General features: G+C 37.6%; 1 long non-coding RNA gene across 1 annotated transcript; it reads left to right on the top strand.

Annotated features, from left to right (window-relative positions):
- Nucleotides 1-473: 473 nt before the first annotated feature.
- Nucleotides 474-1,578, top strand: LOC131656775 (uncharacterized). The gene is made up of 3 exons (XR_009300289.1): nt 474-569; nt 897-979; nt 1,147-1,578. It is a non-coding gene; the product is annotated as an uncharacterized LOC131656775 (long non-coding RNA).
- Nucleotides 1,579-13,177: the final 11,599 nt, after the last annotated feature.

Raw genomic sequence — 13,177 nt, 5'->3', positions numbered from 1 at the left:
TGTTCTTCTTCTCCGCTTTCTTCTTTTTTCCGCTTTTTGATTTGCGATTCTGAATCTTGTTGATTGCGTGATGTTGTTGTTCAGTTGAAGACGATGATGACGTCGAAGCGTGACTGAAGATTGAAGATTATTGATACTTGTTGATGTTGTTTCAATGGTGAATCTTTGGTGATGGTGATCGATTCTGATGCAGAAACGGGGATGGAGGAGAATCGGATGATTAGAGATGAAGAAGGTTGAAGCAGGAATGAAGATAATGAGAGAAAGATGAAGATTGAAGAAGGATGATTGATGAGTGAATTGGTGAAGAATGGTTATGGGCTGAAGATCGAGAATGAATGGAGAGTGGTGAAGATCAATGAAGAAAAATGGTGGAGGAGTGATGGTTGATTGAAAGAGAAACGTGGTGATTGAAGGAGGTGGAGATGAATGAGAATGGTGAGGAAGATTGGAAGGAGATTGAAGGAGGTGGAGATGGAAGTGAATATGGAGAAAGAGTCGAGAGCCTCAATGATGAAGCAAGCTCTGGTTTTATAGAAGTGGAGTAGCTTGTATCTGAGGTAAATGAGGTTAGTTACACTTCTGTTACAAACTGTAACTGATTTTTGGTAGTTATAAATTGGTTATGATGGTTATAAGTTGGTTATTTTTCTGTTTTGACAGTTAGGTTCTGTTATGAACAGAGGTTAGTTATAGGTAGGTTAGTTGACAGTTAAGAGTTTGTTATGAATGTTAGTTAGGAGCTGACTGTTATATGTTAATTGGGTTAGGTTCCAAAATTAGTTTAATGTTGGGATAATTAAACAAAACTATTAAAATCCAATATGCAGGGCTGTATGTAGGTTTGTTGGTTAAGAACTTGAATAGTGATGCTGCTGTTCTCTTTTTGTATGCAGAATTTGATGTTGTTCTGATGATGTTGCCCGGAACTGGGAGCGACGCTTCCTGGAACATTGAGACTAAGACTGAAGTCTGAAGTGTGAGTTCGAGCCTTTCATACCTTTTTTGTAACTGTTGTGACATGACTGTTTCGTTTCTGAATTAGTATGGACATGTCGTCCCACTTGAACTTTGACCTCGATGGAGTATATGCACATTCTGACTTGCTGAACTGTCCATTTTTATGGTTTGATGGGATTGCTGCAGGTAACGAGGAGCCTTATGCTGCAGCATGGTAGACATTGCAGGGATGTATCGGATGCATGGAATTGTCACGGTTTTTTTGAGTTCTAGCGTGAGCATTGTTATGATGCACCTCTCTTCCTTGTAAAAGTCATGATGCATATAACTTATCCCTTATGGAAATTGTCTTGAATTCCGTTGGCAATATCTTGGTTTAGGCTTTAGTGAAGTAGGTTGACTTTGGTCCAAATGTGGAAATCCTTTTTTGTGTAAATTATTTTTGGTGGTGTAATGATAATTGAAGTTGGTTTCTAAAGTGGACTTTGAAATGTAATTTGTCAGAACTTAGGTGACACTGAAGTTTGACATAGTACTATAGCTTGTGTATTTGTAGTTTGACTTTTTGTAATGGATATTGAATGGTGTAATGGAGACATTTGGTAATCGAACTCGTAATCTTGGAATAGTGTTGAATAATTCTTGAATGAATGAAAATGCCTTCCATAATGCTTGAATATCCTTGTACATGTCACATGCCTTAAGTTTAAAGTAACTTGTTTCTCAGGAAATCACACACAAATGCTTAAGAACTCTAATTCATTTTGATTATCTTTGAACTCGAATCCATTTGAATTTCAAGGAACAAATTCTCAATTAATTTTTCTCTTCAATGGAACCCTTAATTCAATCTTAAATCAACTTGAGTGAGGTAGACACCTTGAATAGCCCTTGAATAAATAAATTCTAAAGCAATAACGACTTCCAAGTCAACAAGATCCTTGATCCTCTACATATTTATTGATTGGTAAAACTTGAATGTTGAATGACCCGATGAATGTATGCAGATGAATGCAATGCTTAAGCCAGTTAGAAGTAAGATTAGATGGGCAAATTTTGGGGTGCAACAGGTACGCAGCATGTGATTAATCCTCCTCGCTGCAGGTTTCTTGAATGCACAGAGTGATAAGCATCCGCAAGCAAGGTTGGAACTGGATTTCCAATTAAGAAGATCTTAATTGCATTGATGTCGACGAAATCGTTAATGTTAGGGAACAAAAACAATCCGTAGATAAGCAAAGCCAAGACTTCCTCAAAAGCGCTCATATCTTGGATGCTGACGAAGTACCGAGCTTGATCAAACAGGAATTTGGAGGGCAATCCTTGAATTCCTCCTCTACTCACCATATGAGTTCTGATGTCGACTACGTTCAAAGGAGTAGTTGCAACAATGATAATGTCGTCAGGATTCTTTTCCAAACCGGAGTACGGATCTTGCGCGTACACGGGTATTCCAATCAGACGAGAGTACTCCTCTAACGTAGGCATGAGCTGATAATCTGGAAAGGTGAAGCAGTGATACGTTGGATCGTAAAACTGCACCAATGTGGGAAGGATCCCATCCACCATGTTGGTATTGAGCAAAGGCAGAAGTTTTCCATACTTCTCCTTGAAAGCCTGGGGGTTGACCACCAGTTTTCCGAGCTTTCCCAGTTCCTCGACCTGGGGAATCTTGAAGGTGTATTTCCTAGCTCTCTTTCTTCCGTAATCCATAATATAGATCCTTAAGTCCTTTCTCCGTTTCTCTCTTTCTCTAAAGTTCAAAACGTTCGTTATTTAGTTTCCTTGAAAAACGACTCGAAAAAGACTCTGTTTGTTTTTAGTTGTTTATTAATGAATGATGCATGAATGCATGAATGCACACACAAGAGTTTTAAACAAACATGGCGTTGAAGGGTATAGTGGTCATGAAGTCCAAACGCAATCCCCGCCCCAATGGTAAACTAAGGTTAAGGATTTTTGTACCTGTAGAACGGGTTCTAGGGGTCTCAGAGTTTTTGCTCAACCTTAAAGATACGTTGATTGGTATCTATAAGAGAGTTTTCTCTGAGTGTAGTATCTGCGTGACAATTACTTCCGTAATCACCGCTCTACGTCCTAAAAAAAGGCTTTAAGTGGGGTTAATGTGTTTCTAGGTCCTCCTGGTACAAATCAGTCTCGGAATGCTGTGGCGCAGTTAATCACAACCAGCCAGGCAAATCCCAAGAGTAGACTTGGAAACCAAGATTAGAGGGCCTTCACCGGGAAGACATCCTCCATCCTATCTTATGTTGCACTCAAATCCGGGTATAGGATTTCTCACCACAAGGGGGAATCAAGCCCTTTCCCGATACAGAATAAACAAAGTAAACAAATATATATGCAACAATCACATGATATGACACAGAGGTTAGGCAGGACCTCTCTTGTTTGAGGGGGAATTTGGCATCCCTAATTCCTCATTGGGGCTGGACCAGCAACAGGTCAACCATTGGTTTGGATGAAAAACCAAGGTTTTTAACACTTATATCCCCAGCAGAGTCGCCATTTCTCTGTGGTGTCGTTTTCTTTACCTCCCCGTTTCACTTGGGAGGACGGCACGCTAAACCCTTCACGCGAAATTTGGAAGGAGAATGCGCCCGTGGTGGGATGAATTTTGTTTCAGTTCTTCCTACGATATCACACGAACTTTCTTATTGGTCCTACGAGTAGGAAAGGGAAAAAAAGATCTCAACTAAACCCTAGGAGTTTGCTAAGTGTGAGGATTTCACCTTGACTAGAAATTCTGGAGTCCGGGGGGTCGGTTATACATAGGGAAGTGTTTAAACACCCTACATATCTGTAGTACTCTACAGGAACCTTCTTTGTGTCATTGTGATTGTGTTTGCTGCTAATGATTGGGAAAGTTTCTCCTTTGTGTTAGGAGAGAGAATTGAATTGATTAAAGAAAGACAGACAAATAGACAGACTGACTATTTTTGGTATTTTATTAGCTCGCTGAGATTCCTTGTGAACCTCATGCCTACATATCCCTAGTGGAAGTCAGAGCTTAATGTAGTTCGGGGAACTAACTAGGGAAATTACTTGTTTTTGGTGCCTTGCTTGAAGCTCAAGGTTGAAGCTTGGAATTAAATCTTTGTTTACAGTAAAGAGACATGAAATCATCTTTACAGAGAGGTATTTGTACTATTCTACCACAAACATTTAAAAGTGACAGAAAAGCTAAAAAAAATGATGTTTCATTAAGAGGGGAGTCTACTTGGTTGATCAAGTATGACAGCCATCGTGCCTCTAAAATGAAAGAAAGATGCTCATCCAAATTAGGGAAAGTGTACAAGTCTGGGGATGTGCCAGAGCATGTCTTTCAGAGTCCTAAATGGGAGACTTTGAATGAAATTGAAATTGAAATGTTTGTTTGTTTGAATGTGGTAGAGTAGTAAAAATATCTCTCTATAGAGATAAGCTATGTCTATTTACTATATGAAAGATTTGACTTTAGCTGGCTTGAATGAGGCCCAAGCTTGAGGCTTTTTGATTGATTTTATTGATTTATTGAAATGATAACTCTACTGGGGAGTATTTAAACTAAGGATTTTTTGGTGTTCTGTACGAAGCCCAGAATTGAGGCTGACTCTACTTAGGGAGACTCTATTTGGGGAGATTATCTCCTAAGAGAATGAATCTTTGATTTTTGAAAGACTGATTTTGGAGGCTAACCCTTTCCAGGGGTTTTGACTCAGCTGGAGAAATTGTATGTTAAAAGACTGACTTTATCATGTTTTTCGGAGGCTGGCCCTTTCCAGGGGTCGTGACTCTTTTTGATTAATCGACTTTGGAGGCTAACCCTTTCCAGGGGTTTTTATTGAAATGATGGATTGATTTGGAGGCTAACCCTTTCCAGGGGTTTTTATTGAAATGATGGATTGAAATGTGGGTCCTTGTACAAAGCCCAAGAGGAGGCTAATCGAGGGTCCTTGTTATAGCACAAGAGAAAGCTATGTAGTTTTGAACTTATTTTGGCTCTAAGCAAATGGGTAAGAGGTTTCACCGGGAATAATTCCTCTTTGGGTGGATGTGTCCTATATTTTTGGATTCTAAGGTTTTTGCCAAGATGTTTCACCGGGAATAATTCATCTTGGGGGTTTGAACTACAGATCTCTAATTAGGAAAGAGCCTTCACCGGGAAGACATTCTCAATCCTAGGTCATATTCCTATAATATATATATAGTTTAACTGTCCTAAGGTTTATACTCAAACGTAGTTCTAAACTAATATATATGCACAGTTTATATTTGACAGTAATTTAAATAAAGACTGTAAATTGAAAGCTTGTAAAGCCTAACCTGGATGGAGTGGAGGCCTTTGAAGAAGTATGTACAGAGCCTCAACAGTAATTGGTGGATAACAGTTGAATATATATATATGATAAACAGTTAATGGTTTTTGAAAACAGAAGAAGTGAAGATGGACAAAGGTCACATAGGTATCTGAAGAGTTTCACCGGGAATAATGCCCTTCAAATACCAGAAGAATGTTTTGAAAACAGAAAGAAGATTTTGAAAATACAGTTTTGAAAACAAGCTAAGAAGAGAAGGTGTTTGGGACTTACACTCTATTAGAGGCCCAGTACTTTATAGTACTGGTGTAAAATTAGTTTTGAAAATGATTTGAAATAATATAAGGTTTTGTTGTTTGAAAACCTTAATTGTTCGATTTATTCGGAGATTGAAAACAGTTTTGAAAATTGACAGAAAGTCAACTTAATTAAGGTAAAGAAAAAAGATCTATGCCTAATTAAGACCTAAATAATTAGGGTTTTATCATAAACTTTATTCACAAAAATAATTAGGTTAAAACAAAATGAATATATGCATTTAAAGTATTTAAGAAAACACTTAAAACATACTATTTTAAACCTAATAAAAATATATGAAATAAATAATATTTTTATGATTTTTTTGATTATTCATAAAATAGATATATTAAATAACAAGTGTGTGAAAAATGAAGTGAAAATGATTTAATTTGATAGGTTAATTAATTGTGTAAAGTTGTGAAGAAATCAAATGGGAAAAGTGATAAAAATAAGGTTTTGTCACCTAGAGGGATTGAACTCACGCCCTCCAAGTCACACACCCAAAACCAAACCACTGGGCCAGCGAGCGCATGGTGATAGTAAACTGACTCCTTTGCAACTCATATGTTATTCAAGTGTATAGAAGCAAAAAGAAAATAAAATTAAAAGGTCTGGGGCGAGGGGGATTCGAACCCCAGACCTTGGGCACGCGCAACACACAAACACTCTTTACCACTGGGCTATCACGTTTTAGTCGTTTATGAAACAGGTATCATTCAAAATAAAATAAACTCAACCCTGAATTTGAAATTTGCGCGCCACCACCATTGTCATCTTCAACCTCAAGTTCTCAGATTTTGAATTTATGAACTTGCTCATTTCTCAACCATTTGCAAAGATGTAAAGATGAAACTTATTCTAAATTCACTCACGATTCTAAATATGTAACTAACATAAATTTATATCAACTATATCTAACTAATTTACCAGAAATCGTGAAGAACCCTAAATTTTGAAAATCAAATTAAATGACTATACTGAAAGATAAATGAATGATGATAGAGGGTTTTCAATCCTCTGATGATGCTTAACAAGATAGAATCGAGCTTTATCACAAAGAGTGCTTAAATTAAAGAGGTAGAGTTCAGAAACTTACCTCTGCAAATGGAGGTCGTGAGGATGATAGAGAGCACCTGGGCTTGTATGAATGATCCCAAAAGCTTCCTTGTGGTTCAGTGATGCTAACTGAATGCTTGTTGTAACCTCAATCCTCCTGAATTGTTCTATGGACCTCCCTCGATTTGAGCTTCAAGTGAACATGGAGGGTGATGATTCTTGAGTTACAGATGAGCTGCAGCCATCTGAACAGCTTCACTACCTCCTATGGAACATGCCTGGATGCTTAGCTTGATTGGAAACCTTCTGAATTGCACTATGGACCTCCAACTGCAACTGCTCCAAAGTGAGAGCAACAATGGTGTTCCTCCACTTACAGAAGTGATCCAGGTGCTTGGATCACCTCAAATGACCTCCCTTGAGATGTTAGAATGCTTACTTTCCAAAGATGAGCTCTGGTTTGAAGAAAACGATTCTTCTTGCCAAAGAACTTTGAAAAACAATAAGCATGAGAAGAGAAAGAGAAAGCAAGGAATTGAGTTGCTTTGGTGTGTTTTTCTACTGAAGTATGCTCCCCTATTTATAGGTAAATGGTTCAGTACTGATTGAGAGAGTGAGCTTGCTTAATGAGAGAGTTTTGGTTTCTTAGCCAAGAAGAAAATTTGAAAAGATCCTAAATGCAATGATGCATTTTCGGGCTAACTTCCCCAACCATTGATCTTGTATGATCCAAGGGAACATTTCTGATTCAGAGGAGAGTTCTAATTGGCTTAGAACAAGATTCCTTGATGATTCATCATTTGCCATAAATTCAAAAATGCAATCATTACATAATCACATGCCTTTGTTTTTGGGAATCTTCTCTAATCCTTATGCAATGATGAATTTGGATGTGTGGTATGGTTTCAGATGTATTAGAGGTCGTGTAGCATCACTTAGTGAAGCAAAATGCACAAAATTGCAAAGTTTCAAATTGTACATGACCTATAATTTCACTTCATGAGGCCAACTTTGTACAAGCATAACTCTTAGCTCAAAATGAATTTGGAGAAGGTTGAACACAATTTGGAAAGCCCTAAACATCTACTTCAAATCATTAGTTTGGAGTTTCTTCAGAATCCTTTGGCAAATTTGTGAAAAATGAGGCCAAAGTTGGAAGAAAACTAGGTTAAAACACTTAGAAAAATTTCTAAGTGTTTATGACCTAAAACTCCAAAATTTCCAAAACTCTTAAATGATTGATCTTTTGAAAAAAGTTCCTGTGTAAGATGTTGTTTTATTTTGCAAGATCTACAACTTTCATGTTGGAAGTTTTTTGAGTTGTGTAGGTGAAATTTTGAGTTCTCACCATGCCTTAAAAAACCCTAATTCCCGACTTTTTGCTCCTTGATGAATTTCTTTGAATTTCTTTGGTCAAATGACTTTAATATCCATATATTGATGATATTGATCCTTGAAAGTCATGGTTTGACCAAAAATCTCAAAAGTCAATGGTGATCCCATATAGTTGACTTTTTCCAAATAAGGTGAGATTTTGGACTTTTGTGTAGAAACAAGATCTTCTCCTTAAATGAATGATGTAAAGGGATTATATTGAGGTAATAGAGACTCTTGGATCATGTCTTGAGTTTTAGATCCATGCCCTGATTAAAAGTCAACTATCTTGGGGAATTAGGTCAAAAACCCTAATTGTCGACCAGAGGACAATGATGACTGTAGACTTTGAATTGAGCTGTAATGTCCAGTGGATCTTGTCATATGAGTTATTTGAAGATGATTGATGTCTTTGAATGGTCCCCTAGCGCTTTTTAGGGTTTCCCAAAAGTGTTCCCTGATTTTAGTCCTTGATAAGGCTCCAAACCCTGGTCTGTTGATCTGAGTAATTCTGTACTTAGATGACTGGGTGTCTAATCAATCATAGGTGAAATAATGAAGCTCTTGAGTCTCATGATTGTGTTAGAGACTAATCCTCCTATTGATTGATCCTTTGCCTGAGTTTTCTTGTCTTTGAACACCCTCGATTGAATGTCAGACTGCTCTGGGTACTTACTTTGACTTGATGAAAATCCTGAAAATATGTCATCTCAGGGGGGTCAAAAATTAGGGTATGACACATAGGACTGAGGTGCACCATGGATATTCATCAACGCACCACACAGGATAACACGCCCAGGTTCCTTTATTATTTTTTTATTTATTTATTTGTAATTATGCGGAAAAGGCTACATTGAAAGTAATAACCACTATTCTCCCTAACAACTTTGAGTTCCAACCGTGCTTGTCGCTTCAGATTGGCGATGATTTGATAGAAGATCCTTTGATGAAAACGACTCCTCAGGTGACGAAGTACATACTAATGCAGTTACTTTGTCATAAATCCTTAATTTTTGCCTAGATTGCCCTTTCAAGTTTTCAATCTACCAGGATGAATTTTTCTGTTATTGTCTCTAATTTTTGCCTGGATTGCCCTTTCGGGTTTTTAGTCCACCGAGACGCTCATTTTTGCCTAAGTTGCCCTTTGCGGGTTTTCAACTTACCGAGCTGTTCTTTTTGTCTTTTTTAGACAAAGTATTTCTTGACTGCATCAGCATTCACAGGATGTGGGAGTTCATCACCATCCATGGTTGCAAGAGTCATGGCGCCGCCAGAAAGTGTTCTTTTGACAACATACGGGCCTTCGTAATTAGGAGACCATTTGCCCCTAGAATCTGGTTGAAAAGACAAGATCTTTTTAAGCACGAGGTCGCCTTCTTGAAATTCACGAGGTCAAACCTTTTTGTTGAAGGCCTGCTTTATCCTTGCTTGGTATAACTGTCCATGGCATAGAGCAGTCACACGTTTTTCTTCGATTAAGTTCAACTGATCGTATCTGCTTTGACACCATTCAGCCTCTGATAACTTAGTCTCCATGAGGACTCTCATTGATGGTATTTCAACTTCTACGGGGAGCACAACTTCCATGCCGTATATTAGAGAGAAAGGGGATTCCCCTGTTGACGTATGCACTGAAGTACGGTACCCATGTAAAGCAAATGGCAGCATTTCATGCTAGTCTTTGTAAGTGACAACCATTTTCAGGACGATCTTCTTAATGTTCTTGTTGGCGGCTTCGACTGCGCCATTCATTTTTGGTCTGTAAGGAGAAGAGTTATGATGCTCAATCTTGAATTCCTCACACAGTTCTTTCATCATTTTGTTGTTCAAGTTTGAACCATTGTCAGTAATGATCTTGCTAGGAACACCATATCGGCAAATGATGTTATTCTTGATAAACCTCACAACCACTTGTCTTGTAACGTTGGCGTAAGATGCTGCTTCGACCCATTTGGTGAAGTAATCAATAGCCACTAAGATGAAACGATGACCTTTTGAAGCTTTTGGTTCGATCATTCCAATCATATCGATACCCCACATGGAGAAAGGCCATGGAGATGAGAGAACGTTGAGTTGAGTCGGTGGCACATGGATCTTATCTGCGTAGATCTGGCACTTGCGACATCTTTTCACGTGTTTATAACATTCAGATTCCATTGTCAACCAATAGTATCCTGCTCTTAATATCTTCTTGGACATTGCATGGCCATTTGAATGAGTTCCAAAGGAACCTTCATGTACTTCATGCATTAATATGTCTGCTTTGTGTCTGTCCACGCATCTGAGCAAAACCATGTCGAAGTTTCTTTTGTATAGCACATCTCCGTTCAGGAAGAAACTGCCAGAAAGCCTCCTTAGGGTTTTCTTATCTTTGTTTGATGCCCCAAGCGGGTACTCTTGAGTTTGAAGGAAGCGTTTGATGTTGTGGAACCACGGTTTATCATCGATGACTGCTTCAGTTGCAAACACATAGCCGAGCCTTTCAAGGCGTATAATTCTGACTCTAGGCATATCCTTCCAATGAATGACTTTGAACATGGAAGATAGAGTAGCCAGGGCGTCTGCCATTCGATTCTGATCTCGAGGTATATGATGCAATTCAACCTTGTTGAAAAAAGTCAACAGACGTCTTGCATAATCTCTGTAAGGAATCAAGCCAGGGTGGTAAGTTTCCCATTTGTCTTTAATTTGGTTGATTACAAGAGCTTAATCATATATGTCTAAGGTCTTGATCCTTAAGTCAATGGCTTCTTCGAGACCCATGATACAAGCTTCATATTCTACGACGTTGTTGGTGCAATCAAATAGCAATCTGGCAGAGAACGGGATATGAGTACCCTTGGGAGTGATGATGACTGCCCCAATTCCATTGCCAAAAGCGTTAACTGCTCCATCAAAAATTAGGCCCCATCTTGATCCAGGATCAGGGCCTTCTTCGGGTAACAGTTCGTCACAATCTTTCATCTTCAAATACATGACATCTTTGTCAGGAAAGTCAAACTTGAGAGATTGATATTCATTAATTGGCTGATGCGCCAAGTGATCGGCGAGAATGCTTCCTTTGACCGCTTTTTGGGCACGGTACACAATGTCATATTCGGATAATAGCATTTGCCATCGGCCAATTCTTCCTGTTAAGGCAGGCTTTTCAAAGACATACTTGATTGGATCCATTTTGGAGATTACCCATGTAGTATTGTTGATCATGTATTGGCGGAGACGTTTTGAAGCCCAAGCCAAAGCACAACATGTTTTTTCGAGCATGGAGTAATGAGACTCGCAATCTGTGAATTTCTTACTCAAGTAATAGATAGCATGCTCCTTCTTACCGGTTTCATCTTGCTGTCCAAGCACACAACCCATGGATTCTTCCAACACGGTAAGGTACATGATTAATGGTCTTCCTTCAACCGGAGGAATCAATATTGGTGGTTCTAACAGGTATTCCTTGATACTGTCGAACGCTTTCTGGCAATCTTCAGTCCATACAACCCCTTGATCTTTGCGGAGAAGCTTGAAGATTGGCCCACAAGTAGCAGTCATTTGAGAGATAAATCTAGAGATATAGTTTAATCGTCCGAGAAATCCTCTTACTTGCTTTTCAGTTTTTGATGCAGGCATCTCTTGAATAGCTCTGACTTTGTCGGGATCTTCTTCGATACCTCTTTGGCTGACAATGAAACCCAAGAATTTTCCAGATCTAACCCCGAAAGTACATTTGTTAGGATTCAATCGAAGCTGATATTTCCTTAGTCGTTGAAACAACTTCAAAAGGTATTCAATATGTTCTTCTTCTGTGCTGGACTTGGCTATCATGTCGTCCACATAAACTTCAATTTCTTTATGCATCATGTCATGAAAGAGAGTAGTCATCGCCCTTTGGTAAGTTGCGTGTTGTACCCTAAAATTTGCCCGCCATACTGCTAACAGTCACATTATTTTTTGTCTTCACAAAAATTTTGGTTCATTGTTACTGACATTTTTAACAGTAGTTAATTTTGCTTATTTAAGAATATATAATAGTTTACCTTAAACTATTTGTATTCTTAAATAACAAATATTTGCATGACCTCCATATATTTTCTAATTTCATTTAATTTCGAATAAATGAATTGGCACAATTGGTAAGAAGGTAAGCTTTGTAAATATAAGGTCACGGGTTTGAATCTTACATATATTATTTGTGACATTTTTTTTCCTTTTCTACTAACTTTATTTTTGTTTTTTTAAAAAAAACACTTTTTATTATTTTTATTTTAATTTTCGTTTTCCCATTTTAGCATTTTTTTTAATAATTATTTTTAATTTATTTTATGTTTTTTCCATTAAAAAGTGTCCAAAAAATCAATAAAAAAATCAAATCTTTTTCATTTATTTTCTATTGGTTGTTCTATGTCACACCGTTTTATGATTGGTTGCATCTTGTCACAGTTTTGTCATCTTTATTAGCAAGACAACAATCAATTCAATTAGGAAATAATTAGTATAAGATTTTCCCAAAACAGAAAAATAAATATCAACCAATCTCTCTAAATATAATTTATTCTCTTCTAATTTTGATGACCTAAATTTTCAAATATAAATAAGAACATTGTCAACATATTGGAAGAGGCCAATTTTCTAACCCTATTTCTAACTAACAATTCCCACACAACACTAAACCCTTATTGCACCAATTTTCACGGTACAAAAGAAACAAGTCCGCTAACCCTTATTCATTGACCACAACCAATTAACCATCGCCGCAAATCCTAATTTTCCCAACCTTCACAGACTAACAAATCCACCCATCCTAACCACTTTTCAAGTCCTGATTTTTCCATTCACGTACAAATTCATCCTACGTACCACCAACTTACACATGCATTCACACATAACAAAACATTATTCACATCATAAAAATTCAATTTTATTAAACACCATATTTTGTTGTCACTACAGCAAAACAATCATATTATGGCTTCGTGAAATAAACCTCTTCTCACCATTAACATGGTCCTTAAACCTATATCACAAACTCATAACTCACCATAACTTTTGTTAACTTCAAACTAATTATAAAAAAAATTGCAACAACAATGATTTTTGTTTGCAGGTAAAATTGAAGACAGGATCAACGAAACAGCAGAAAAAGAACAGCAGGAAATCGTCACTATGCCGCCGCTCTGCCA

The sequence above is a fragment of the Vicia villosa genome, linkage group LG3 (assembly GCF_029867415.1).
Source record: "Vicia villosa cultivar HV-30 ecotype Madison, WI linkage group LG3, Vvil1.0, whole genome shotgun sequence".
NCBI lineage: Eukaryota > Viridiplantae > Streptophyta > Magnoliopsida > Fabales > Fabaceae > Vicia > Vicia villosa.
This window is presented reverse-complemented; position numbering and strand designations above follow the sequence as displayed.